This window comes from Danio rerio, chromosome 9 (assembly GCF_049306965.1).
Source record: "Danio rerio strain Tuebingen ecotype United States chromosome 9, GRCz12tu, whole genome shotgun sequence".
Classification (NCBI taxonomy): domain Eukaryota; kingdom Metazoa; phylum Chordata; class Actinopteri; order Cypriniformes; family Danionidae; genus Danio; species Danio rerio.
Window position 1 is genome coordinate 32,966,590 of NC_133184.1, and position 27,409 is coordinate 32,993,998.

At 36.3% G+C, this 27,409-nt stretch overlaps 1 long non-coding RNA gene across 1 annotated transcript; it reads right to left on the reverse strand.

Annotated features, from left to right (window-relative positions):
* Positions 1-440: 440 nt before the first annotated feature.
* Positions 441-26,460, reverse strand: LOC137496480 (uncharacterized). The gene is made up of 5 exons (XR_012385491.1): positions 26,419-26,460; positions 25,967-26,064; positions 24,907-24,966; positions 10,327-10,368; positions 441-558 (listed from the first exon to the last, which is right to left on the reverse strand). It is a non-coding gene; the product is annotated as an uncharacterized lncRNA (long non-coding RNA).
* Positions 26,461-27,409: the final 949 nt, after the last annotated feature.

Here is a 27,409-nt window from a genome sequence, read left to right on the forward strand (position 1 = left end):
AGGCTACTATCTGTATAAAAGCTCAAGTGCAACGCGTACAACTTTATAATGTGAAGGATCAGATTAATATTCATGTGAGTAAAGCCTGGGGGAAGGGATAGGATTTTAGGCGCTTTTTTCTTTTGTTGACTGTAAGTTACGAATTGCCGTGAGATTGTGTTGGAAGTGCACATGAACTTAATGTATATGCTACATATTTTATTCAGGGAAAATACATCTTAAAGCCACCCACAAGAAGCCAGTTGGCCAATTCAGAAATCACCAGAACAATGGTTATTATTAATGTGCAGTTGCCTGCGGGCTACCGGGTACAATCTTTACTTACGTTCTCTGCTGTTGGCAGAATCGCCCAATTGCTGGTCTGTGTTGGTTGGCGGCTGGATATAAATGTTCCAGCCGCCAACCAGGCTACTTTGACATAGTTGTGTTTGTGTGTTGACCTGTTTAGGGGAGGATGATGTGACCTGTAGGTAGAGTGAAAGGTCAGCGTCCTGCCGAGCTTGGATGGCGTTTCCTTCTCAGCGCATGCTGCTCTGATATTGATCCGTATAGAAAACCCTGCCCGTACAAAAGAAATACAGTTTAAAACTGTACATTTCACTTGAAAAAATACTTTGTTTTTTAAAACGTAATGTTGTTGATTTTTTTATGCACGACTATAAAAATTATCAAACAGTCTTGAATTTTAAAGGGCCTTTTAGCTAAAATGCAGGTAACACTGAAATGCAGATTTTACGCAACACAGACAGCTTCTCAAATCATGCATATTTGTAAAATTAAATTAAAAGGTAAAAAATAATAAAACAATATCAGCAATAACAATATTTTTTTCACATTTGTTAGTTTTTCGTTGCGAGCATGATAAATGGACGTGATGCTTAAAATGACTTTGTTTTTCTTCTTTGTTTTTGATTAATGAAGCTGGTGAGTGCTGCCAACTCCCGCTTACCATTTAACAGACTGAAGGGATGAGGCCACTACAAACACAACACAGTATAACATTAGGCCATCATAATTTGTACATGCATTTCAACCACACAGATTTTTTTTGTTTGTTAAAATACATAAATTTTATATTTCCAATGTTCCAAAATGTAACTAATTACCACCAAATTGTTAACCAAGAGCTGTAATTCCACCTAGACGGAAGACACAACCTGGCTTTCAATGATTAGGGCAATGGCTGCCTATTTTCCAACCGATTTCATCTACACCTGCAGAAATATGCGCAGACATGTATGCGCAGTCTCTTTTACACACACACACACACACACACACACACACACACACACACACACACACAAAGTGTGGGTTTTCTCACATGCAGAATGCGACAGACAGATTTATAAAAAAAAATCAACTATTATTTTATTGCTTTTCTTTTTGTTGTTATTAATTTTGAACTTTTTTGTCGAGAAGTCAATTTTATAGCGATTGTTTTGGGATGAAATTATTTCGGCTTATTGTAGGCTATCTCTGTCTAATTATTTTTACTTATATTATTAATTTAAATGAATACAAATCACACACACACACACACACACACACACACACACACACACACACACACACACACACACACACACACACGCAGTTTTTTGATTATTGTAAAAATCTAAAATTGTTCCGGGCGTTTGCACAAATGTATTACAGTCATATATGTAGACTAATATGTCTACATATGTAGACGTCTTTTAGAAATGTAAAATAGCTAGGAATTACTTTTTTGTAAATATTATAATGTTGTAGAAACCGTATAAGCAGCTTTGCCAAAATTGGAGGACAAAATGGCTAGATTGGGCGCATTGGATCTCAGATTAAATAATTAAATTATTAATGCAAGATTGAAGATTGAAATGAGTTGTATCACAATTAACTATTATTGACGCAGATCACAGTCTTTATTGCCTCTTAAAAGCTGCCATCTTGCGGTGAATCAAACTTGGGCTTTTACAAACTGAAACACATTAAACCTTACGATCTGAATATTTGTTGTTCATTTGCAATGTATTTCAGAAAGATATGAAAAGATATTCTGAAGAACACGTAGGCCTTTTAACACCGTAAGCCCGTGTATCCTTATGTGACCTGCAGTAATCCTTTAGTGGACTCTAACTGATGCCCTCACAATGATGCCCACTGCAACGTATTTAGCAGTGTATTTACTAATAATTTTAATTAAACATTGATGGAGTATGGACCCTCTGAGAATGATGTAATTGAACATAACAAATTTACAGACAAACAAACGAATCATATTTATTGGGCTCAAGTAAGATGCAAAAAAAGAAAGCATAAATCCATTTGGTGTTAGATGAATACCAAACACTGAATGAAAATACTGCAAAAAATGTTTGCCGGAAAACAGAAATAAGACGGATAAAATGTTTCGATAATTATTTTGACGTAATATGTGGAAAATGCGTATTAAGTCAACTATTTAAATATTTATGTCAGGATAAATAAATTAACCTCCAAATAAATGCATTACAACGGATACTGCACATTGTATTTTCGGGGAATTAAGATTTATTTATCCACTGGATTGAAAAAAAAACTTACGCGAGTAAATCACGCATTCCATTTTAAATCTTAACATTGAAATTAATATATTGGTAATGTCCTAAGAAACATTAGTAAAGATTAAAATGAATAAAACTCTGGCTTCGGAAAGACGGGGTTTCAGAGCTACAAATGTGCTCTAAGTTGCACTCATTTGATGGACGTTTGTTATGTTCAAAGATAGATTGCAATTGTGCAATAGCTTTTTGTAACTGCTGTTTTGCAACATGTTACATGTGCATTTCAGCTCGAAATGAAGAAAAACGACAGACGCTGCAGAGGCGCTCATGTAGAAGTGATCACTTAAATCCCATTTAACACAATCCTTTCATTTAAAAATCATATTACTTTTATATAATTGAAATATTAATACACCTACATTTTACCAATATACATAAATTAATTTGGATGTCTATGAAATAAAAAAAAACTAACCTAGGTTATAAAACCTATAAATCACGCACACGAGGTTGAGGATCATATTGAAGGCAATTATTTTACCAGTAATTATTTTGTTTTATTCTCAAAAACGAATAATTTCTTCACAATAACGAAAATGCATTATTATTGACACATTTCTGTTCTTTTTATCTCTGGTTAAGTTGAGAGGAAATATAGTTAAACAATTGTTTGTGGGTGATTTAAATTATGTTAATTTACTGACATTTTTCGCACAGGAAAAATTATTTGAGGAAATTTGCGTTTTGCTTGCGTTCTGTTAAATTGTATGCTTTGAGAGGCGACATTAGTTATTGATTTATATATAGATTATAAATGTTTATAACATATAACTTGAAAAAAATTTAATAATCTTTTCGCAATTTAACATCAAATATACATTTTAAACTATATCCATTGTGACCAGTATCCTTTGTAAGTGGTCATTTGAGAAATCTGAAAACAAGTTACACAGAAACACCTATGGTAAATAGTTTATTTACATTATATAAGTGTGGGCATATTGCTTTATGTTAAAATAAAGTATAACATAAAATATGTGAGCAATTCAAAAATAATACATTGCTTTAGGAGCACAAGCGTCACACTAAATATAATTGCACTTGAAGCACTGCTCAGGCCTTTTCTTTTGTACCTCCTTAATTTCCCAGCCTGTTTAGACCACTCCCCTTTCTTATAGTATGTTTATGTGGAAGTCTATGTACAGTTGAGCTTCCTGTTACAGAATTGAGACTTTCATGTCTTGAGGGGTGGACGCAGACACAGCCTTTCTCACGACAAATGTATAAGCTTACTTTGAGTGTGCAGGAATAGCTGTCACTTCTGGCCTATAGACACAAACAAAAAGCCTAATTCCTGGAGGAAACCCAAGCTGGCACCGCCTATTCAGGACAAACATGACCAAACCATTGAAAACCTCCCCTGCTAAAGACTTTCCCTTTTATATATGATCCCATTGAAGATGTGTTTTTCATTTATGGAAGTAATTTTGATATTGTGAGTCACACAACTGTGAATTACAAAGAACAGGTATGCTATTCCAAATGCGTAAACATTACAGATGCTTTAATTTAAAGCAAACTGAATCAAACTCACTCAAAACATGATAAATTTGCCAAACTTAATGTTTGAAAAATATGGACAATCCCAATTATTATGTTAATGTTTTAATGTAAAAAATGTAACAAATTTGGGTTGAAACAACCTAGTGTTTTTAGTGTTTATGTTGCTAAACCGCCATGTGCTGTTATACAATTTGAGCTGCAGGAAGCCCAAATAAGTGTATTCTCATGCAAATATTTTATCATTCTTTAAACATGAGCCATAATGTCCTGCAAATGTAATTTTCTTTAAACACTAACATTCTGAAAAAAGCTTTTATTAAAAATATATGCACAACATTGAGACAAATAATTTAAGTCATTATTTTATAAAATATTATTAACAGAAAAGGCACCACTTTTAAATCGATTATTTGTTTTCTTTTTTCTGTAATACTTTATAGATGGTGGTAGGTGGATTTGGATGGCACACTCCTACAGAAGGTTCTCAAATTTGAGTCACTAATTGAGGCTTAATGACGTAAGCCAGTTACTCACTAAATCTCGATTTAGAGCATGCACTTTCAATCATTTATCTCTGAAAACCTTGCGAAAAAAAGTGGAACTTCTGTTTTTGAAAGGTATTACTGGGGTGTGGCCTACTTTTTTATGCAGGCCCCTCCAGTTTAGGGAAATTTTCAATTTCCCTGCACATATAAACTTGGAGTCACACCTCCATGACTTTGATCTTCAAACACAGCAGTTCTCTGCCTGAGGGCAGCAGCAGGGCTAAAGATGCTCTCAGAGTTTGGATTTATAAGGACTTAATGACTTAATGGAACAGAACCCCTTACATTCTCCACCTTTATGCTGTATTTGTCATGGAAACCGGCATACGGTTTGAAGTTACCTGTTTATTTCAGCATTTTTTCTCAGGCTTATGGAGGAAAAGGAAATTTGACTCAACTGGCTGCTTTCAACAAATAAAAACCCACAATTTGGGACTTGTGGAATGCGCATCAATGGACTTGCTTTTCAGTGTTTGTACTTCCAGCAGTTAAATTTAAACCACACTGAACTAAACTTAAATTCTGAAAACTGGACTGACACAGTTTCAGTTTACTAGAACTTCTATGTTAAGCTCCTTTGACAAAATCTACATTGTAAAAGCACAATGTAAATAAACATGAACATCATCAAGCTTTACAATGTGAGTTACCAAAACACAGAGGCAAACTATGCATTTTGTCAAAATTAATTTGTTGTGGTGCTTAATTCAATCGGTTAATATACATAGTCAAAGCCTTCTGCAAACGTACTTCCGATAAGCCATATCTGAGACACCCCACGTCTCTCTCCTGCTGTTATTCTTGCGTCCAACGATACTTAGAGCAGGCAAACGCCATTCAGAAGAATTTGACAGAAATGAGTGTTGATGGCTCTTTTCAAAATATCAAATAGCACGCAGATACCCTCCTTACATCTTGCAGATAAGCTTCTTCCCAGCTGTCTCTTTCGTACTTTTCTCATTGAGCACCTTTGACTAAATCTTAAAAGCAAATGTGAAAAGCAAAACACCCCAGTGCTCCGAGAATTTTGTTTGATATTCCTGCGCATATCTAATATCTTACAAGTTTTTGACTTTGCCCACATCAAGAGTTTACAAGTGGCCCTCCACAGGTTATTAAAACACCAGGAATGGTTGAAGATGAACATCAAAACAGTAGCAGTCTGTGCGGAATGGATTCCTGTGCCGTAAGTTGTAGAACTGATCCTTTTTTTATTTTCACTGTCTGGTCGTCACATGGGGAGGCCGTGTGCCTGTGGAGCTCTCTGAATACTACAAAAACATCTCTGTCTCATGCAAATATTAGTCCAATTTGATACCTTCTCTTCAAAACAATGCTCAAGGCACCGAGAGAGAAAGCAAATCTCTGACTTATCGTCATTATGCTGCACTGACTGTTATTCTTTGAAGACTGTTCAATGGCGTTGCTCATATCCTCCATATTTATCAATGTATGTCTTACCCCATGAGGTGCATGTGCGATCGCTTCATCGATGTCATCAGCTCCAAGCTATTGGTTTTGAGCAGGTTGTTCATTGCTCAGGCTAGTGGGCTGGAAGAAGCTAATTTGATTGACTTTGAACGTCAAGTTTCCATGCTGGTGGTCCAGGGTCCCCTGACAGTCTTGACGATCATGGTCAGTGAGCTCATCAGCAGCTAGTCAGGTAGCACCTGACACATGTCAATGCCTAGAACAACAATGCACGCTAACATAAGCTAATGCCCAAAGTGATGCTGATTTGAATGAATGGAGCAGATTTTAATTTATGTGTGCAAAAATGTATCGTTGTGACAGCTCTGAACGTAATGATTCCCTTGCCACTTCAGCACAAATAAAGTCAATGTGCTTAGACTTGTTATTTGTAAAAAAAAGTAAATGACGGTTCTGCACACCAGAAAGAGTATCAAGTTTAACAGCCAACAAAATTTCCTCAATTTTAAAACAAAAAAACCCAGAAGACAATCCTTCATGTATCAAATTTACCTTTTAAAAAGTACAGAAATGACGTCCCAAGCAACTTTCTATATATAATTGTCAGCATGACTCCAAAAAATCTAGGAAGTGACAAAGTACTACATTTCTTAAAAACGTATTAGAGATATTTCATGCAGTTTTCACTAAAATACTGAAACCGTTTTTAGGTTATTTGTGCAAGCAAGTTTTTCACAGTACTTTAGAAATATTCAAAAATGTCTGTCAAGGTTTTTAAATAATTTTGAAAACGAGTGGCAATTTCACATCTGTCACATCCATAATGCAGAGGTGAAGCTTTTTCCTCATAAATATCAACATTTTAAATAAAATGAAATCAATCATTTATGTTTTATAGTGAGACAACTCTTGTTCTGTTGATTAGCAATTTTTTGGGGGGTTGTGCAGTTTAATTCACAGAATTTCTACAAAGCATGTTGTATGTTGTAAACTCGCAGACTGTTTATTGGTCCCATCCATAACGCATGTTTATTTTTTATCATTTTAATTATAAAAAAAATGTTTACAGATTGATATTTTTCTGTTCCCATAACTCAGTGGTTAGTTGTTCTGGAAAATATAAACAAAAGTTTCAATATAATGTTAACATACATTTTATGTGAATTTATGTTTTGAAGTTTTGCTGCAAATCCATAAAACTGGAATTGCTAGAAAAAAAGAGATACTTTCTTGGAGAAATGGGATCTAGTCTGGCCAATGTCCTTTCAGAACCATGATTTACAGCCATTGTTCTTACTTTAATTTGCTTCATAACTGTCTTATGAAAAACAACTGAAATGTAAATGATATAATTATTTATCATAGTAGTATATAGTACTAACAATTTATTATTAAAAATAAAAAGTAACAATAATTTAAAAGTAAATTTTTAAATGTATCAAAAGTATATTTTATAATATAATAACATGTATACATTAAATTGAATATTGATCAATATATGTGGCACAGTGACTCAGTGGTGAGCACTGTCACCTCACAGCAAGAATGTCGCTGGTTTGATTACTGGCTGGGTCAGTTGGCATTTCTGTGTGTAATTTGCATGTTTTCCCTGTGTTTGTGTGGGTGCTCCAGTTTCCCTCACAGTCCAAAGTCTTGTGCTAAAGGTGAATTGAGTAAACAAAATAGGCCAGTGTATGAGTGTGTGAATGTGTTGTGACTGGAAGTGCATCCGCTATGTAAAATATATGCCAGAATTCCGCTGTGTTCCACGATAAAAAACGGACTTAATATAGGAATCAATTAATTGATTAATGTGTTATCATAAATGCATAATGAATTTATTCCCAAAAAAACTATAGTAATCTAATACTTGAAAAATGTCCCTGTAACTTCCACAAGATACACAGAAGCTTCATTACACACTCATGTGATATTATTCCTCAACATATACACAGGTGTCATCTTAATTCTCCCATTTTCTACATGTCAGACACACGAATCTCCGTCTCCTGACATACATTCTTTCACTACTCTCAGGCAGCTGCAGTGATAATGAGTATATTGATTTCTTGACAAATCACAAGTGGCAAAAACAATGAGAAACACCACGTATCCCCAAACTCCTGACAGTCATATTTATGTTGAAAAGGACGCGATGGGCTCGCTCATCCTGACAGAGGTATTCTTATTTGAGGCGGCACATCTCATCATCACACAGGTGCTCGTGTGGCAGAAGATGGCTTCATAAACATGGAGAGCCAAACGCACTACTCCACAAATTGGTGTTGTGTAGTGACATCCCTCCAGTCTCTTGGCTGTCTGGTCTCTGGGATGCGGCCCTCAAAGGAGGTGTTGAAAAGTAAACAGCGCCTAGCTGGAAGGGAAACGAGTGCATTTACTTCCCACCTCGCGCATAGCTCGCGTGGGAAGTCTGAGCGAAGACGATCCCCGGTGGGCTTGCGGAAGAACTGGGGGATTCTGCTAGGCCCCCATCCTTCTAGCACTCGACAAATAAATGGGAAACACTGTTGACAGCTGTTCACAATGATGCTGAAAAGAGGGAATTGCATTAAAAGAGTGGCACTCCTGACAGATATTGTCCTGTCGTACCAAAAAAGCACATAAAACAAAGGGGAGGAAAGCTATTTGAAGGTGCAGCGAGCAACAAGCTGTGTTCCTAATGCTGAATTCTGCACCACACAAGTCCCTCCTCCCTGTCCACAAAGCACTGTGGTGGCACTTCACAAAATAAAACAAGCAAGCACATTTGGAGAGCACACTCTGTGCCAGGGGTTTGATAAGAGGGGACTAATTGCTGCAAACCGAAGAACAGTGCAGCCTGTCAGCATGGAGTATAGCTGGAGGTAGGGTCCATCCTGAGTCAGTACGCGTGCGTTAGTTATTCTGTATTTAATTGAAGGGCCTACAGTACACTGGGGTGAGGCTAAGGGGAATTATTAAGCTTTAACCAGAGGCCTTCTGGGAAAAGGGCCCTAATCAGGAAGCTGGGGAGCGAGTAGAGGCTGATGAGAATTATGACGATTATGACATGTTAGCACATGTCTGTAGGACAAGTGGACAGACGATGAGTTAATCAAGGGCTAGATTAAATGGCTCCCATGCTGTCAGGAAACTACCCCGAGTCTCCCATGTCAACGTCTTCTTATTAGGGTCAGCATCTTCCTTAATGACTTATGGATATGTGTGTATATATGTCGTTTGAATTATTCATTGCTCTGCGCTTCATCAACAATACATTATTTGCAATTAGCCAACACTTGTCTGTGTGCAAAATAGTGACATTAAAGGTTCAAACCAGGTTTTTATGTTCCTCTGTGTTGAGTTTCTTCATGGGTGTTTTGATTTTTCTGATTGCTACAAGTAGCTCAAACTCGCTAATTCAGAGACATGAACCGGTGAATGTGCAACAGGTTTTATCATAAGGTAAGCACGAAATAAAAGTTTCCGTCTGGAGCTCATTCACATGACTCGACACTTGTAAACAATCGCTCCATCGGCCTCGCAGCTCTCAGCGCCACTCATGCCCATCACCACTAACAAGCCAACCTATCACAGAGCTTGCACTATGCGTCGTTGCGACGTATAGTTACATTTTTTGATAGGTGCGCATCAGCGTCAGCCACGGCAAGAAGTATGCAACTGCGTGCACTTGACACAGAAGTATAAATCAGCCTTTAGTCAGATGGTTCACATGAAAATTTATTGTAACTGATTGTATCATCGTTTGCTCACCCTTGGGTCATTCCAATCTCAAAAAAAGAGAAAGAAACTCAACATTGGTATTGGCAAAAACAGAAATGCTCTTGAAAAGTCTGAGGTTGAGAAAACAATTAGAATTTTTGCTGAACTATCAATTTAAGAGTGAATCTCTGTTTACTTTAGAGCTTGACTAACTTTAAATCTTATATGCAAACTGTTTTCTTATAAATATACCCTTCATGACTTGGTAAGTGCACTGTCATTACTTGTGCATTTTACTAGAAGAGAGTGTGCATCTTATGGTTTTATATTTCTAACATTTAATGATTTGATTTGATGATTTAATGATTTTATAGAGCCCTTGTTTTCACTATTCTTGTTCACCTTGGGTAAATATTAGTAACAATAAACCCAGGTATATTAACTGTACTACACTTGTCAATGATTTCTACAAATATCAATAATACCCATTGAAAATACATTTGACATGTTTGTTATCTTTCAGTTCTCTAAATTATTAATCAAAAAACACTTGTTGTACTTACCGAGCAGTTTACAGAGCTTGACTGTTCTCAGGGACTTTTTTCCTGGAGAAAGAACATATTGTATCATTACCAGACATAGCATAAATCATACAAGTCCAGAAACCTCCAAATAAATTCTAAATATGCGCAAACAGTTTTATAAACCCCATATTTGCTGTCATAATTTTATAAAAACAAGCTTGACTATTGGCTAGCCATACTCTGTGATTATTTCTGAACCATTCAGTTGATTTCATGATCCTTGAATGAACCTTTTAGTGAAACTAATCATCAGTTGCACACTTGTTTACCATCTTTTCAAACTCAGCACATTCAGTTTTCAGGATGTCTCTTCATTAGCTAGGCTCATGTGTTTCTTAGCGTCAAGCTAATTGATTGAACCTCTCATATGTTAATCCTCCATTGGAAGGAACAATACCCTTTGCGCTTGAATTTACTTTTTTTTTACCCTATCACTAATAAAGCCAACCTCCCTGCTGATGGAAAATTGTCAGTTTACCTCAAGCTACAGGGGGCTTAGCAATCAGGCCTTAAAAAAGCACTGACAGGTTAACCTGCTGTGCACAGGGGTCTCTAGGGACAGGCCTCCACTACAGTTTTACATGCAACGCTTCTGTTTGCCAACCAGAGACTCAGCACATAATAGAGTTGTTACCAGCCACTTGAGTTTAACCTTTGCAGACCCTAGGAAAAATTGACATGCTCTAAACTGCTTTATGCTCTTTCTAGTTCCAGCTTACTTTGTTTATTTTGTTAAGTAATGTGACAGGGGATGTCAAACAGATGCATTGCAGTTTTAGGAACCAATGAAAAATGGCAATGTAGTTGAACTTATCAAAATATAGTAGTTTAATCATCTTACTGTAACTCGAATGGAGATTTTTAAATATTTTAACTAAATCATCATTGTTAACTAACTAGTTTGCCAGGTTTAAACATTTCCTGTGCTGTAATTTACAACCTATTACACGCGATCTTACAAATGCATCCATTTTACTATGGTCATGTCTTAGTAATGGGCTTTTAGTGAGACAGTTTAGGGTTTTCACATTTTGAAGACAGTCTACAACAATAGTCAGCACATCAACATGCTTGTCGAAGGTGAACACAGCACTCTAAGAGGCTCTTTATTGTTCGTTCTCTAACAAGCCATTGTGGGCCACAGAAAATGTAAAACGTCTTCCATAGATATCAATCGAAGAATTTATCGTTACATCTCTAAAAAGTTAAGCTCCTTTTTGATAGGTTATTGCCTTATTCTGTATTTCACCCAGCCTGGATTGTACTGCAATATGCTTTTTCATGCTTAGACAAGAGTATTCGGTAATGACAATCACTGAGCATTACTAACGACTAGCCATTAGAGCCGTAACCACGGAGCGTTCCAAACTCCTCCTGTGTAGCACAATGGAACTGCATCTATCTGAGAGATACAAGTAGAATTAACATTTATTGTTTGCGACAGATTTTGCAGGCGTGCTCCTTCATCAAATGTTTTTAGACCTTAACAGATTTGACAGGAATTTGTAATCTTGATACCTCCACAAATCTCTATTGATAACGCTGACAATGTCAGTATATTTATATTTACATTTTCTTGCATCAGATGCCCCACATTAATTCTATCTATTTCTTTTTTTCCAGTTACAAGATTGACAAATTTTCATGTTCAGCATAATTTGTTTAATCCATGACTTAAATGTCAAAATAATCTCGACAGTCTTTTCCTAGAGAAATATATTCTATGATAGTAGACTATAATTAGGCATGTGATGATAATTGTTTTCAAGGTATACCGCGGTTTGGAAAAGCCAAGGTTTTACAACTGTCAACATACGGTATATGTAAGATATGTATAAGTAAGATTGTATGTATATGTATATTAAATTGTTTTTGTTTGGTTTTTTAGAACAACAAAAGATATCCAAAGATGCCTTTTTAAAATGTAAAGAAATCTGTTTTTGAAACTAATGAAGACAGAAGTCAATGAATCATTTGAATTACTTAGCCTCACATGTTTACGGTTCCAAAATATTTTAAATGCTTCTTAAAATAAAATATATATTGTGTTCAAAGGGGAAGAAGTTTTGTTTTTTACTCAGACATTTAAAGAGAATATATTTTAGATCCGTAATCACAATGCCATCGAACAGGTAGAAAATTGTTTTTAAAAGTAAAAAAATCCAAAAACTGTTAATAGTTATCAATATCCAGTGCAATCTAATGTCAATTTTTAGTTTTTGCTTCAGTGTCTCATTTATACATTGCAGTAAAATTTGCTCAGTAATGCTTGGGTTTAGGGGTGGGGTTTGGAGTTTGTCTTCTTTTAAAAACCATATGTCTTCATATGAGTGAAATTGTATGAATTCATACGAATTAGACACTTCTCTGACAGTTCTTAAAATAATTATGTTTTCTAGTGAGATTGGGCTGAAATATCCCACTGTCAGCTAGTTAAGTAAAAATTCATTGGACGGTCCACATAAGTTTTAGTTCTGTCAGGATTTCTCAGCACTTTGAAATGGCTTTTTTCTTCTTCAAACTTTAAAACTAAGTTTTCAAAAGATACATTTTTACACTGATCCTATAGAACAGGAATCACCAAACTTGTTCCTGTAGGTCCGGTGTCCTGCGGATTTTAGCTCCAACTTTAATCAAACACACCTGAACAAGCTAATCAAGGTCTTACTAGGTATACTTGAAACACCCAGGCAGGTTTGTTGAGGCAAACTGGAGCTAAACCACCAGACCTCCAGGAACAAGACTGGTGACCCCTGCCATAGAAGCATCATTTCTGGTTCCTGAAAAAACTTTTTAGGCAACAGTTCTCAAATGAATTATTTGTTTTCCTAGTGTGAATATCTTTTCTTTCAGCTAAATAACAAAGGATTTTTTTCATATAACCATCAATGCCAATAAAGAAGCTCTATTTTCAAGATTGTATGGAACATAAAAGAAGATATTTTGAGAAATTCTGCACAGAATTTTGTAATAAATCGGAATGATTTTGACTGTAATGCTTAATGATTTGGGTAGTATGATTACTAAAAAAAAGTAATATATGAAATAAAAAATAATACCTTTTAAATTTTTATTTCAGGTTTACAATGCAAATCCAATTCGATCCACTTAATTGGTAAAAAGCAGCAACTTATATAATCAATCTACTAAAAGACAGAGAATAATACTTTACATACTGTATTGTAAATAAATAATTTGAACATTTTCACATCAGTCAATAATATTTATGAAATTAATCTAAAAACTGAATCAATATAAATTTACATGTAGATATAAACTAGTATAAACAGGCTCGACAGGCTAAAAATCTGCAGATTTCTGTGTGCACAGACTCATTTGGTCTCATTTGACTTATTGGTCATCTGCAAAACACCACTTTCAATTAAAAACTGAAAAAAAAAACATATTTATGCAGAAAATACAAGTTTTGAAAATGACATTGTTATTGTTTCCTTGTAAACTATAAAATTGTGACTTGGTACATTAAATAATTTCATGATGTGCATAACATGTTCAGACTATATGGATGTGTCAGTACCAGAAAACTGGTATTATAGTGTTATAGACAACTGGATTATAGTGGGCGTTTTCCCAAATAAACATGCCAACATCTTGCCTGGCATGCATAATATCTTATAATAGTCATTTCTGATGAGCCTTGTGAAAGGAAAACATTTTGACAAAATTAATATGCAAAAGTTGAAATGCAAAAACACTGATGCAAAAGATTTTTTTTTTTCTGTTTCTAATCCATTGTTGTCATTCATTCTTTTGTGTTCCCCCTAAAGAATTAAAAGTCATATTGGTTACAGAAAACAATAGAGTAATAAATGATAACAGAATTTTTATTTGTAGGTGAACTCCCCCTTTTAACATTCCCTGTGATAGTTTGTAATGACACCTTTCTAAAAGACAGAGACTGCAGAAGCAATGAGTCATTTTAACACTGTAGTGCAAAGAAACATACGAACAACTGGCTAATAAACACCTTCTCTTCTCTGCCATGTTGATCCAGTTGTTGATAGAGATTCCTAGGTATGTCTCCCCTGAGTGCAATTGTCTGTCACTTAATTAGCTTAAGTTTAGCACCACATGCTCCTCAGGTGTACGAGTGCATTTGCTTTGGTGTGCTAGCGTCTTGGTAAGTAGGTGTTTATACAAACAGCGCTTGTTCATTGTTTATTTTCTTAGCATGTGGATGTGTAAAAAAAAAACGAGGGGCATTTGTGTATTGTCAAGGACCCCGATAGTGTGCTTTCTCTGTTGTTGGTGAAATGAATAGCACCTTAAAGTGAACGCTGTGCTGTGGTTATTGCTTTTTGTATTTATTGAGTATGTTTATTTATATTGGGAACTTTTTTTTATTAGCATCAGGTGGGCTTTACACAGAATGCTTTACTGCTAATGGTCAAATTACTGTGCGTTCATATACATAGCAAACAGAAATTAAAATAAGACAGTCGCTATACATTCTACTGCTCAAATCAATTGACATTAAACTCTTTAGATTGAACTTCAATTTTGTGGGCTTTAACCTGACGCTGTGCAGGGATATTCATTGCATCCTTTTATTCAATTCATTTAATTATCCCAGTCTTCCTGGGGCGTCTGCTAGAATACCTCCGTGAATGTAGCTTCCTTAGTCTGAAAACCATATACATTATCAAACGTGATCAAACAATACGTCCGCCACTTAGTTTCATCACTTACTAGTGTTTGACATATACACCGAAAAAAAATTCAGAATGTTACGAATGGGGTTACACCTAACAGTTTCTTTTTAATTTTTCATACCGATGTCAGTGATTGGTAAAACTTATAAAAGTATTATTTCTTCAGTTGTATTCTCCATCCCTCTTTTCATCTTTGCTTTTGGCTTCCCTGAGGAGCTCACTTGAAAAATTCGGCTCATTTCATTGTGCGAATCTGCGTTTCCCCCGTTTCGCATCTCTTCTCAGGTGGTGGCGAAAATGGCGGCCTATGGCTAGTCCTGTTTGGTTGAGCCGGTGCTAACAAAAGCCAGTGTAATATAGAGGCGGCCACAGAGGCCATGGGCCAGACGGGGAGCACAAGCTGTGCCTCTGAAAGGGCCTGAGCCCGGCTGGTGTGGCGGCTTAAACATACTCCAAATTCAAACCCCCGGAAAAACAGAGGGAGAAAGAGAGAATGAAGGCTGAAGGGAGAGAGAGAGACAAAAAAGCGGGCGAGAAAGAGAAGGCGACTGTTGTTTGATATCCCACATTAGCTGGTGGTTTTTGCGGCTGGTGCGCGGGCGTAAATGTGGCTGGGGTGGCTGCCGCACAGATATCAAAGGGGGCCGACGGCGTCTGGCTGCGCTAGCGGCGGCTGCTGCAGGTGGCCCCTGGATTCAACCCTCACCACGGGGAGGCAGCTCAGCCCAGAGAGAGATAGAGAAAGAGAGAGGAAGAAGGCAAATACAGGCTTGAAAAGAAAATAAGAGATTGAGAGAAGCTGTGGTCCGGAGGTTGGGCTGTGAGGTGGATAGTAAGAGAATTAAATTACTGGGCTCTTCAAGCCCTGATCTAGTGGACCACAAAGAACCTCAAAAAACCAAAACTAAGAACCCCAATGGAGAACTCAAAAATTTAAATGATTTTTTCTTCAATCAAAAATTTATGTTTTTAATTACTGATACCATTCAACATGGATATTTGTTCACATAAAGTCTATATTTCCATTGTAATTGCAGGGAGGAAAAGGCTCTGCACTGTTAATTCTAGTTATGGTGAGCTATAGATTATGGAAATTATTGTAAGGAAGAATTAATTATTTAACAAAACTAGAAACAACAAAACCACAGCAGGGGGCAATGCAGCACACCAGAGAGAAGGGCCGTTCTTATGTTAAGTGAGATTATTCTGCCTTGCTGAAATATGGTATGAAAATACCATATGAAATTGGCTAACGCCTCCAAAGCCTCCATGCATACTGACTGCACAGCAATAAGATTTTATTTAGTCTTCACAAATAAAAAAACTAAGAAGCTAAGTGACAACAAAATAAAAAAATGCTTTCTGAATTCTGAGTGCATTAATGTGTCTCGCAGATTTAATTTGTAGGCTTAATAACGTAATTAACATCATTAATATTTAATCCACACTTCATTGATTTTAAAATATGCATTTCAAAAGGATACCTCGCCCAAAAATAATTAAAATTCTGTAATTATTTAGCAACCTTCATGCAGTTTCAAACCTTCATGGAAAACGACAATATTTTCAAGAAGATTAGTCATGAAGGTAAAATATAACATTCTACAATGTACCATTTATATAACAATATGTTCCGTTGGGGATAAAATCTAAACTTTTAAACTATTTAATAACAGCTAAATAATAGCTCAATTTCTTTTATTTAATGAAACATCCATTCAATTTATTGGACACACAAGGGTGTATCAGCTGGATTTAACAATAGAACTCAGGTAAGCCAGATTTTTAGAGCTGCATTTCCATGTCTCAAAAAAAAAGGCTGTTAATTAGGGTCATTTATGTTAATTGTGTGCTGGATCCTAATGTCATACCAATCATACATGCTCTTCCATCACAGCTGTGTTCTCCACAAAAGGCTGAATAACAGACACTGTAAAACGTCCTCTGCAAATATTTATAAAGTCTCATATCACAGCTCAGAATTCAGGCAGAGACATATTTTCCTAATGCGTCCAAATATTTCCACAGTGCGCAACATTTAGTCTATTGATCTCTGGCTCTGTGGATTTAAAAAATGTACGAATTGTTGGCCACATTTCAAAAGCATATTCTCAGTCACATACTGCTTGTCTTTCCCCCCCACTTTGCTTAGACTGCAAACTCTAGTCCTAATGAAGGCTTTGCCACTTGTAATTGTTTGATTTATTTCTTGTCACATTTTAATTATGTACTAAATTAGCAAAAGTTGTACTGCATTTGTATATTTTTTCCCTTGATTACGTCACTATAATCCACTGGCAGATGGATCTCATTATCATGGCTCAAACAAAATACTGATTAGATTATCAAAAAGTGACAATTGTTCTTTAATAGTGCCAGAAATATTTTGTCTAAATCATACAGATACACCAGTTGACACGTTTATGTCAGAATATCAGTTTTAATTGTGCAGGAAATTGTTTAATCAAATGGGGTTTTCCTCTCATTAGATTTAAACCATCGTATTGAAAAAGGCTGTTGAATATCTGCAACATTTCATATTCTGACTCATATTGCCTTTTTGTTTGAAAAAGAAAAACATCAGGTCAATCCTTCACATGCCAACAGACTCAAATAGAGTTTTATGGTTGCACACCCATTGCAGGCTGTAATACCTGGCTCTCTGCATTAACCTTTTACAGTGATATTTAATTAAAGGTTTAAAGGGCACCCAACACCTGCACCATGCTCTGAATGCAGCTTCTGCCGCTAAGTGACGGCACTACGGAGGAGTGTGGCAATTAGCATGACCTTAAAACCGGCACGGACGCTCTCTTGCCCATGCTGTGCAGAGCCTTGCCTGCCCCATGGCATGCTGGGGCGATCGAGAAAGCCCCCAAGCTGACACGCTCCCCTGCAGCAGCGAGTGGTACCAGCCCAGGGGTCACTGGAGCAGTTTAGGGCCTCTCCCAGGAGGTGGGAGAGGCCTAAAACTAATATTTACACCATTTGAGTTCATCTGAGGTAAATCTAGAAATAAGGGGAATTTAAGGATTGGTCTTCAGGGTTGATAATGGGGTGGTGCAGAGTGTTTACTTAAGGGTTGGTTGTGTTTATAGGGTGCAAAACATTGTGTGCTCATGCTTCATTTGTTAAAAAAATAACGTTATTTTATTAACATATCTTACCATAATTTTGTACCATTATTCAGCTAACATGAAAACAACTATCATATTTCCTGGTTCCCCTAAAGGTCTGCCTTCAACGGGCTCTGATTGCTCAGCTAACCTACTGTGTTGTGATTCATGGGTTGGCTTCATCTCATCAGAAAACAACACACTTCTTACTAGTAGCATGTGCTGTTTTTATAATATCAGTGCACCTGTATCAGTTTGAGCCTGAATCAGGTACAAAAAAAATGATGAGGACCTAGCTGAACCTCATGCCTGTTTTCTAAAATACAATTTGACAAGTGTCTTTCATATATAATCAGGTTATAAGCATGTGTAAGTGAAACAAAACTTTCACATATTTTTTGCAAACTCAAGTTTATTATGGCAGCACAGTGGCTCGGTGGTTAGCACTGTCGCCTCACAGCAAGGTCACTGGTTCGAGTCCCGGCTGGGCCAGTTGGCATTTCTGTGTGGAGTTTGCATGTTCTCCCTGTGTTCACATGGGTTTCCTCCAGGTTTCCTCCTGGGGTGTACACTGGAGGGTTTATAACATCAATAACCCGGATGTATTTTTTTGAAGTCTACAAACTTCATTTGCTGTAGGCTTTGATAAGCTAGATCTGTAAAAGCCAATGTCTCCATTTGAGCATCTTTCAAATATGTTGTTTATGAAAATTCTATAAAACTTTATACTTTCATAGAAATATAACAAATGATATTATAGTGGACCACCCCCTTAATATTGTTCTAAAGAGTTGGTTTACTCTAACATGAAAAAAACATATATTTTTCACCCTAATGTTCTTATAAACTAAACTAAACTAAATAAATAATTATGAGAGGTAAATGAGAGTTCAAATCAGATTAGTTACAGTAGTTAATTCAAGGGATTAATTAAAAATGACAGATAACAATTATTTACAAAACAAATGTGTTAGTGTTTTTTTTTTTGTGTGTTGGTTTTAGTTTGAAAAATAATTTAACAATCTTCTTTGCAGATATGGAAGAGTGTAACTACATGGGGTGAGTAAATGATGACAGAATTTTCATTTCAGGGTGAACTATCCCTTTAATATAGGAGGCTTTGAATTCAATTCACAGCTTGAACAAAATCTGCCAAGAAATGTATGTGCAAATTTGACAGTCATTGAATCATAGTGCATAAATGAAGTGCAATGTACCGCTACTGCTGGTTTGATGTTCATGCAAAAGCATCCCCCTCACACGCACAACCGCCCCCACCCTCTACTGCAACCCCCTGCCAGGTCAGGAGCTCTGGTAGACCCTGGGCTTGCCCAGCCAAGGGATCATGCTGTGCTAATATTTCTGTTAGCTTGAATGGCTCACTGACATGTTGTTTATTTGGATTAGCAAGTTGTTTTCATCAAAATCAATACGTGGCGCAGGAATTGGAAAGCAATGATTGAAATGCAAGGCTTAGCATCGGGATAACGCACCAATCTGTCTTGACATGAAGAGGATGTGTTGACATTGGTGTGGTGGAGCGGATATGAGCAGGTAAAAGCGAATGAAGAAAGAATGAAAACGGTTTGCTGCCCTTTCAAGTCAAGCATTTCTTGCATTTGGAAAAGACAGATGTCTATATTGCTAATTCAGGGCTACAGATTACACAACGTAATGGCACATACTTTACAGCCTTAGTTTTAAAAAGTTCACTTAAACTAATTCAGTGACTACGTTTACATGGACATCAGTAATGTCCATGTAATGCAAATTATTTGCCTTAATCTGAACAAGACAATAATATGATTAAGGTGTTTAAATGAGTTGCTTTTTGAATGTTCCTTTCATGATCCTGTTTCACATGTTATAGCACATAATTCAATTAACATCATTGTGTCACCATGCTTTCCACATTTCCTCGAGAGTTTTGTGTAATTTCAGGTGTTTCACTTTTAATTTGTTGCCTTTAACTGCAGTTTGGCACTTTCACTTTCATTCAGGAATAGGACATGCATGCCCCCCATGACAAACAAGATTTTGGATGCAAGTATAAACTGATGAAGGCAACACGGTGGCGCAGTGGGTTGTGCTATCGTCTCACAGCAATAAGGTTACAGGTTCGGGTCAGTTTGCGTTTCTGTGTGGAGTTTGCATGTTCTCCCCGTGTTCACGTGGGTTTCCTCCGGGTGCTCCGGTTTCCCCCACAGTCCAGACATGCAGTACAGGTGAATTGGGTAGGCAAAATTTTCCGTAGTGTATGAGTGTGAATGAGTGTGAATGGATGTTTCCCAGAGATGGGTTGCTGCTGGAGTGACATCCGCTGCGTAAAACATGTGCTGGATAAGTTGGCGGTTCATTCCACTGTAGCGACCCCGAATTAATAAAGGGACTAAGCCGAAAAGAAAATGAATGAATGAAATGGACGGATGAAATCCGATTTCTGTTTAGTTCGATTATGACATTGATCAGATTAAATAAATCAAAAATCTCAGTTTACATGGTGGACTCTTAGTCAGAGTATATTGTCTTAATTCTATTAAAATCTGATTATTTGTAAACGTACTCAATGAAACAAAATAATAGATTGCTCTGGTTTTCAAATCTGATAGGCTGAGAAGCTCAATGATCTTTAATGAGATATTCTACCAATATCACCATATCACAACAGAAATCGCTTCACAGTATCACCTCAAAGCAACACTAGAACTGTAGACACTACTGCATATGCATTGTGAAAAGTCTAGTTTCAGACAAAAAACAACTTTTTTTGGTGTTTTATGAGGATGAAATATTACTAAAGAGGTGCCTATTTATTAAATCTGTAGGGTGTTAGCAGCGTTCAAACACCTTACCTCTGCCTAGTCTCTTTAAATCCACCGTTAATTATTTCTTAAGTGAATGTAAACATGCATGCATCAGTACAATATAATTCTGCGCAAATGCCCTTGAAGTAAGGCTGATTTTACAGCTCCCCTTGAGTTAAACTGTTGAGTTACAATCTTCGATCCATTCAGCCTATCTCAAGGTCTAGTAGGAGCATTTTAGCTTAGTTTAGCATAAGTCATTGAAGTGAATTAGACTATTAGAATCACACTCAAAAGTTACCAAAGAGTTTCAGTCATTTTCCAACTTAAAGCTTTAATCTTCAGAGGTTACCAATATAAATGAAAAGTTGCTATTTCCTACTTGGCTGATATGGCTAAAAACTATAATTTAAATCTGACAAATAATCAATGAACTTTGCTGCTGTACCATGGCTGCAGCAGGCCCAATGATACAATGCAGTGCTTGAAAACCATCTAACTTCTGTCAATATAACCAACAGGAACTTGCCTGACTGTTTTCAGGTGCTGTGTAATATAATAATGCCTGCAGCAGCCATGGTACGACAGTAAAATGCTGTGATTATTACGACAGAATTAGAGTATCTGACAGTGATGTCTACTAAAAACAGCAAAAGTTTTTTCAACTGTCACCAAAGTAACTTCTAATTTATCAGTGCATTTTGCCACAGTCGCAACCGTTTTGTCACAGTCTAAATCGCTGGAGCTGGTCCAGCAATATTTCTATTCTTGCACTGTATGAATTTAAAGGATTTCAATCTGATTTAATTAAAGCTTGGTTAAAAACTCCTTTTCCCATGTGTGGTGAAAATCTGGATAGCAAAACAACATGCATAGTCCGATTTACTTTTGTTAAGAAAGAACACAAAACCCTCTGTCTCAGAGAGAAACAGGTCTGTTCCACTAATCAATTCAATAATTAAAATGCTCAGCAAAACAACACACACTTTGTGGTCAGTGCTGGTTGTGAGAATGTACAGCAAAAATTAGAAAAAAATGTAACTGCATGGCAGAATGGTATTGTTTTAGAATAAACATGAAGGCGAAACAGCTTTCCGCGGATCACTTATCGTTTCGCAGCACCATGGGACAAGCTAATGAAATATCATCAGAGCTAAATGGAAGCTAAGTGGAGGGGAAAGAGTTGAATATTCACGTTCATTTGGATGACAGCTGGGGGAGCCCAGTCATTCATCACACATTGATATTCATTGCATTCTGCAATCCTCTTCTCCCCTCCTTCCTCCTCTGCCTTGACAATCAACAGTCTTAGCACCTTTTGTTTTAATTTAATTAAAGGTGTGATTGTCAGGGTGAAAACTTCATTTGCACACATGCAGAGGGCAAAAAAATAGGGTCACAACAAGGAGAAAAGAAAAAACAATTGATTTAAACTAATAAAAGTGCACAAGGATCAATGGCTGTCATATACAAGAAAAAAATTAAATAACAATATTTAGTTTAAAACATTAGTTTGCTAGATAGAAGTTGTTTTTGCATGTTTTGTGTAATATACAAAACAAACTAAATTTAAGGATCATATTTTAAAAATACGTTTAATAGACATTTTTACCACCATCAAAGTAAAAAAAAAAATAAAAAAAATAAAAATAAAAAAAAATATATATATATATATATATATATATATATATATATATCAGCTTTTATTTACATTTGAACAAAAACTAATATTGAGCTTAACTGCATATATATAACTTACAGTTGAAGTCAGAATTATTAACCCCCTGAATTATTAGCCCCCCTGTTCATTTTTTTTTTTTTTGCCTAATTTCTTTTTAATGGACAGAAGTTTTTTTTCAACACATTTCTAAACATTATAGTATTAATAACTCATCTCTAATAACTGATTCATTTTATCTTTGCCATGATGACAATAAATAATATTTGACTAGATATTTATCAAGACACTTCTATACAGCTTAAAGTGACATTTAAAGGCTTAACTAGGTTAATTAGGTTTACTAGGCAGGATAGGGTAATTAGGCAAGATATTGTATAATGATGGTTTGTTCTGTAGAAAAAGGAAAAAATATATAGCCTAAAGGGGCTAATAATTTTGACCTTAAAATGTTTTTTAAAAAAAGAAAAACTGCTTTTGGCGAAGCAGTGGCACAGTAGGTAGTGCTGTTGCCTCACAGCAAGAAGGTCGCTGGGTCGAGCCTCGGCTCAGTTGGCGTTTCTGTGTGGAGTTTGCCTGTTCTCCCTGCGTTCGCGTGGGTTTCCTCTGGGTGCTCCGGTTTCCCCCACAGTCCAAAGACATGCGGTACAGGTGAATTGGGTAGGCTAAATTGTCTGTAGTGTATGAGTGTGTGTGTGAATGTGTGTGTGGATGTTTCCCAGAGATGGGTTTGCGGCTAGAAGGGCATCCGCTACGTAAAAACTTGCTGAATAAGTTGGCGGTTCATTCCGCTTTGGTGACCCGGGATTAATAAAGGGACTAAGCCGACAAGAAAATGAATGAATGAAAAAAAAGTCAAAAGTGGGCTAATTTTTACCTAATTTTTGCTAATAATTGCCACTTTTGTCCCAATGACATGCCGAATAATCCTAACTTGCCTTGTTAACCTAATAACCTAGTTAAATCTTTAAATTGCACATTAAGGTGAATAGTATCTTGCAAAATAAGTAGAAGAGTATTATGCACTGTCACCTTGGCAAAGATAAAATAAATTAGCTATTAAACATTTGTTATTAAAACTCTTATGTTTAAAATGAGTTGAAAAAGTTTCTCTCCATTGAGCAACAATTGTGAAATATTTTTAAAAGAATTAAAATTTCACTAAAGGGCTAATAATTTTGACTTTAACTTTACGTATGTATGTATTCTTAGGTTATTGTATATCTGTGTGCTATTTTAGTATTGTTTAATATATAGTATATTTTTAGTATATGCAGTTTATGTTAATAGTTTGAATGGGCTATTTTTGTTTTGTTTAAAAGTTACTAAAGGTTTTAGTTATTTTATTACATTTGTATTTGTTTAGTATGACTATATAATGTTAATGAACTTTTAGTTGTTTTATTTTAAGCTATATAAAGTGTTAAGTTAAAGTCATTTTGTGTTAGCTTTTATACCTATATAACTGTAATTGCATTTAGTTGTATAATTTACTTGTTATTTCTAGTTTGAAGGTAAGCTAAATTAAAATGTTCAACAAAACATTTTCATTTGATGTTCAGAGACCATCACACAGGTTGTCCCTAGTTAGGCAAAAACAAAAAAGTCATCCTGGTCTCACAGTGGTGATTGAATTCTGAAGTACTATCTGTGCATGACAAAGGTGCAGCAGGTAGGGAATAATGAGTTGATTTGAGATTCAGTCCTGGTTCTCCTCTCTGCTCAGGCCCCCAGGCTTCACTCTCTCTCTCCCTCATCTCAGCGAGCTGTGCTGTAGGACAGGCTTATCTTGAGAGGGACCTCTGTGTAGCCAAAGGCTCCTGGCCTGCCCTGATTAAAGGAGCGCTGCTTTTTACCCATGCTGAGGCTAGATCAATGCGGAGATGCTTTCAGCCTGCCTATATGAATTTCAATATTTCCATATCTTAGTTCTCGCCTTGTTGCACTGTTAGATCATTATTAGGGGAGCTGGCCCTACTCAAGCTGTGTGCCATTAAGCAAATGAAGCTGGCCTGGTGAGGATGAGTGGCGTCTTGTTCTCTTTTCTTTTTTTTAACAGGGCACTAAAGAGCCCTGTCATCTTTATCTTTTATCTCAGAGCTCACCGGTGTTTCTTTCTTCCGATGACCTGCAGATGTGGCATCCCTCTCTGGAGGAGCTGTACTTCTATGCTTTCCCATGAGTCATTCTATTTAATACCTAGATTTATAACAAATTGATTGCATGCCCAATATAAGCATCTTTTTATATGGTTGTTTTTTTAAAAGAAAGAAGAAACAAGAACTTACAAAGTGAGAATGACTCCTCAATTCTTGTGCTAATGAAGTCAATGGCTTGACTGGTGACACCTACAATATCATAAAACAATTGCAATGAGAATAGTCAGAGTCAAATCCAAGGTCACTTCCTTGTTGGTCATCAGTCTTTTTCAAATCCTTTACCAACAGAGTGTATGGCACATGCTGTATTATTCCGACCACAAGCACTATATGTTGGTCAAGCTACCTAATGTTGGCCTTCAAAAGTTTACTAAGGTGCAGAGAATAATAAACTGTTTTATTGTTTTAGATTTTGAATTATTTTAAACATTATCATCATATTTATTGTCGTTGTTGTAAATAGGATTTTATCTTGGGTGGTTCATTCTCAATTTTTTTTTATGTCAAATAATGGGCTCCAGTGCATTTGTAATGACTCAGACTTAAAATTAGGAAAATCCACGATCAAGACTAAATATAACATTTTGGATAATCGTGGTATTTACATGCAGAAATCATTAGCTTTAAAATGTGAATAATTGCAAATGAAGTTAATACCGTTATTTCACTAAAATAGCTTTCAATAAAAATTTCATATTAGAGGTGAGATGAAAATGCACTGTTTTATGGCAACAATGTTCATTTTAGAGGCAATTTTTGATGTAAAATGATAGCCCTGTCTCAACATATAGAGGATTGACCAACCTACATCACAAATGACGTCACACTGGTTCCCGGTTGCAAAAAGAGACCGGTTGCAATAGCTAACATGTCGTTATGTGTGGTAGGATGCCAGCTTCTAATGACTAAAAATAGAAAACTTAACTTTTACCGTACACCACACTGCTGTTAATGCCAACCGCAAACGTCTTTGGCAAAAAAGGAGCTGAATCAAGTGACGACTTAATAATAAAAAATGCTCAACTCTGCAGTTCTCATTTTTTATCAGGTAGGTTCAGGATATGCTGAATCATACACATTACTCATTTCTGATTGCAGCAATGATTTCAGCAAAAACAGTTAACTATTGTTAATTAAACTGCGGACACTGAATGCTCAGAATGAAATTTAAAAATGTAATATCACATACCCTGCTGTACAGGTGCAGTTCATGTCAGAATGCAGTTGTTTTGCTTGTTGATGATTACCCAGGCCTTGTGTAGCTCCATCTTTTCCCCTTGTCTTTGGCTAGGCAGAACCTCGGTTTAGCACTACAAAGTTTTGAATCTGGTAATCATTCATTCATTCATTTTCTTGTCGGCTTATTCCATTAATGAATCCGGGGTTGCCACAGCGGATTGAACCGCCAACTTATCCAGCTGTTATAATATGCTGAAAGCATTAGGTAAATAATATGTATATTATGTAATCAATATATTTCCCAGAGATGGGTTGCGGCTGGAAGGGCATCTGCTGCAAAACATGCTGGATAAGTTGGCGGTTATTCCGCTGATCCAGATTGATTAAGGGACTAAGCTGAAAAGAAAATGAATGAATGAATGTAATCAATATAACTTATTTCTAAGACAACAAACTCTGTACCACATCGGATGTCATTTCCTCGCTAGCGCTCCCGTTTTTTTTTCTGTAACCTCGCTGCGCGCGCATCCTGAATGTTTACAAACTGGTAATTCCTCTAACTTTATTGGTTACTTAACATAAAAACATAGCAAACTCTCTCTCTCACACACACACACACACACACACACACACACACACACACACACACACACACACACACACACAAACACAGAGAGAGAAAGATATGCTAATTAGGCTTAACGTTACTTATTAGCCAGTAAAATTAATGTTACATTATCGGAAGATAAACTAAAGTTGGGACCTATAAAAAAAACGTTATGCTACTTAATGTGTGAATGCCAGGAACGTTAATCATAATGTCATGCCTTGACACTTGCAAGCGTTCATAGTTCAGGTTTATAATGTTTTTGTCACTTCCTATTAGCTTATATGCCCACATTATTTAAATTAAATTGGTGTGCTTAACGATACTCGTGTGGTCAAAATAATGCTGCTTACCTGCAGAACAATGGCGGTAAATAGCGTGCCCAAGCGTTGAAGCTTCCTCTTCGCTGACAGAACGCTTTTGTTATTTCAGTTTTAAGGATATTAATGTTGTTCATCCTGTCGTTTGAGTCCAAAAGAATCTCGCTACTGTTTAACGATGAGAATTTGAGAAAGTCAACGGTTTCTGTCTGTGCGTCACAGAATAAACGAAAAAAGAGCATAGAATGTTTTTGTAACGACTCATCATGATTCAAATGACTCAAACTGAATCATGAGCCGATTCAGGTGTTTGTGCTGTTGTTCGCTGAATTCGATTCAATGGATAGATTCTTTCACGAATCGGATATGGATTCAGACGACAAAAACACACGGTATTTATTTTAATTTTGCTGGAACTAGTTTTTCGGCACAGCAGACGCATTATCTCCCTCGAGGACTTTGATTGAACTATTCATTTATAAATATCTTTCTATCTCTCAAATCGAAGCCAGAAGTATAGGCCTAC